This window comes from Glycine max, chromosome 6, assembly GCF_000004515.6.
Source record: "Glycine max cultivar Williams 82 chromosome 6, Glycine_max_v4.0, whole genome shotgun sequence".
NCBI lineage: Eukaryota > Viridiplantae > Streptophyta > Magnoliopsida > Fabales > Fabaceae > Glycine > Glycine max.
In genome coordinates this window covers 37401013-37404346 of record NC_038242.2, presented here as the reverse complement: position 1 = coordinate 37404346, position 3334 = coordinate 37401013, and the positions used below count along the sequence as shown (strand labels likewise).

The window sequence follows — 3334 nt, the reverse complement described above, 5'->3', positions numbered from 1 at the left end:
ATTTTGGAAGAAAATTTAGATCTAAGGTTCAGCACTAGAATATTATGAATGAAAAATGATAGAACCTAAAATCAACACAAAAGCATGATTCAAGAGTAGATCTACAAAATTTGAACCATAGAAATACAAGAACAAGTGTAGGTCTAAGATTTAATCGGTTTATTTTTTTGAATCTACTTTAAATAGCACCAAACCACAAGACAATGGAGGATATACATGGAGAATAAGATGAAGAACAAGGAATTAAAGAGAATTCACTGAACAAAAAGATAGAGGAAGCAAAAGAACATCACCTAGATGAAGATGCTCTTAATACCACATGATGTAAGCTCCATTGGAGCTTGTAGGCCTAAGATCTTCTTCATCAATGGATTCCTTTGCTTCTTGGAAGATGAATGGCAGCGGAAGGGAGAATGAAGAGAGAGATGAGACGCCACTTCAAGGGGAAGATGAGTCTAGAAGAAGCTCACCACCATAGGAGGCCATGGATAAGAGCTTAGAGGAAGAAGGAGATGAATGAAGGGGGAGGGAGAGAAGAGCACGAAATTTTGTGCTCTAAGAGATATCTGAACTTTGAAGTTTAATTTTCAAATGATCAAAGTTAAAAAAATGCACACACATGGCCTCTATTTATAGCCTAAGTGTCACACAAAATTGGAGGGAAATTTGAATTTCTATTCAAATTTCACTTGAATTTGAAATTGAATTTGTGGAGCCAAAATTTCACTAATTATGATTAGTGAATTTTAGCTATGGTTCAGCCCACTAATCCAAGATCAAGTCCAAGATTCTCCACTAAGTGTTCTTAGGTGTCATGAGGCATGTAAAGCATGAAGGACATGCACAAAGTGTGACTATATGATGTGGCAATGGGGTGTAGCAAGCAAATGCTCACCTCCCCCTCTAAAATTTAATTGGATTGGGCTTCTCCCAATTCAATTAAATTTATTTCCAACCACACACATCAAATATTCACTTAATGTATGTGAAATTACAAAACTACCCCTAATACAAAAAACTAGTCTAGATGCCCTAAAATACAAGGGCTGGAAAATCTCACATTTCTAGGGTACCTTACCTATATTATGGAGCTCTAAATACAAGGCCCAAAAATAATGACACCTTAATCTAATACGTAAAAAGATAAGCAGGCTCATACTTAGCCCATGGGCCCGAAATCTACCCTAAGGCTCATGAGAACCCTAGGGCCTTCTCTTGCATCTCTGGTCCAATCTTCTTGGAGTCTTCTATCCAATGCCCTTACGGGGTAGGATTGCATCACTCTTCTCTTTGTTGTAAAGGAAGCTTCCCAGTTATGGAAAGCTAAATCCTCTGTTGGATCTTCCTTGTAAGTACTTGATGTAAATATCTTTTTATCTATTTAATGATGTTTTGTGTGTTCACTGTGCTATCAAAACTTCATTCTACCATGCTTTTTCCTTGATCACATAGATGCATGTGTTTTTAGGATCATTCAACAGTGGAAACTGGTCTGATTCTTAGAACTTGATAGGATAGGGCTAGTTTGTCATATTTTCATGAGGAATCGGGGTACGGTAACCTAGTGGTTGTATGTTTGTCTTAATGCGGTCCTAGCCGAGTTTAGTCCAACAAGAGGAATATGCGGATGATGCTTGGTCAGGATTTGGCTAGACTATCATGGGAATCGGGGTTTAGCATTTAAGGAGACACCATAGAACGCATGAGCATTGTTAAGTAGAGAATATCCTTCTAGCATTAGGCACCTATTAGGAAGACCAGCGTGTCGTCTACTTGTTTTTACGCATCATTTCTCACGTGATTTTTCCCTTTTAATAGTTAGTTCATACACCTGTTCATAGTAAACACATCTCTTTTCACACTAGACACCTATTTACTGAAATAGCTTTACCAAGTAACACAAGTTCCCCGAGAGTTCGATATTCGGTTCTTACCGTTTTATACTACTTGCGCGATTCGGTGCACTTGCCATTTAATCCTTCTCTGCCCAAGTTTCATGGTCTTGCAGGTGAAGATCCTCATAAGAATCTTTAGGAGTTCCATATTGTTTGTTCCACCATGAAGCCCCCTGATGTCCAAGAAGATCGTATCTTTCTAAAGGCTTTTCCTCATTCTCTAGAGGGAGTGGCAAAAGATTGGCTATACTACCTTGCTCCCAGGTCCATTTTCAGCTGGGATGACCTTAAGAGGGTGTTCTTGGAGAAATTCTTCCTTGCATCTAGGACCACTGCCATAAGAAAAGACATTTCAGGCATCAGGCAACTTAGTGGAGAAAGCTTGTATGAGTACTGGGAAAGATTCAAGAAATTGTGTGCAAGCTGTCCTCACCACCAGATTTCTGAGCAACTCCTTCTTCAATATTTCTATGAGGGACTTAGCAACATGGAGAGGAGTATGATTGATGCTGCCAATGGTGGAACTCTTGGTGATATGACCCTTGCTAAAGCTAGGAATTTGATTGAGAAGATGACTTCCAACTCCTAACAATTCAGTGCAAGAAATGATGCTATTGTCCTTAGAGGAGTCCATGATGTGGCCACAGATTCATCTTCATCTACTGAAAATAAAAAGCTTGAAGGAAAACTTGATGCCTTGGTCAACCTAGTAACTCAGCTTGCCATGAATCAGAAATCTACACCTGTCGCAAGAGTCTGTGGTCTATGTTCTTCTACAGATCACCATACAGATCTATGTCCTTCTTTGTAGCAATCTGGAGTCAATGAGCAACCTGATGCTTATGCTGCAAACATTTATAGTAGACCTCCTCAATAGCAAAACCAACAACAACAGAATAATTATGACCTTTCAAGCAATAGATACAATCCAGGTTGGAGGAATCATCTAAATCTGAGATGGACAAGTCCTCCACAACAACAACAGCATGTCCCTCCTTTTCAGAATACTGCTAGTTCGAGCAAGCCATATGTTCCTCCTCCAATACAGCATCAGTCACAACAAAGACAACAAGTAGCTCAGGCTCCTCCTCAACCTTCCTTAGAAGAGTTAGTGAGGCAAATGACCATCCAGAATATGCAATTTCAACAAGAGACAAGAGCCTTCATTCAGAGTCTGACAAATCAGATAGGGCAGATGGCTACTCAGATGAACCAAGCTCAGTCCCAAAATTCTGACAAATTGCCTTCACAAACTGTGAAAAATCCAAAAATGTGAGTGCCATCACCTTGAGGTCTGGCAACCAAATTCAAGTGCCTCCACCAGTAACAGCACCTGCACCTGAACCTGTCAAGCTTCATTCTACACTTGAAAAAGAGGATGAGATAGTTGCACAAAAGAGAAAGCTTCCTAACAAAAATTTTCATGCAGGTGGACCTTC

General features: G+C 39.7%; 1 non-coding gene across 1 annotated transcript; it reads right to left on the bottom strand.

The window, feature by feature from the left end:
- Nucleotides 1-2229: 2229 nt before the first annotated feature.
- Nucleotides 2230-2336, bottom strand: LOC113002057 (small nucleolar RNA R71). The gene has a single exon (XR_003267585.1). It is a non-coding gene; the product is annotated as a small nucleolar RNA R71 (small nucleolar RNA).
- Between the last annotated feature and the right edge of the window lie 998 nt (nucleotides 2337-3334).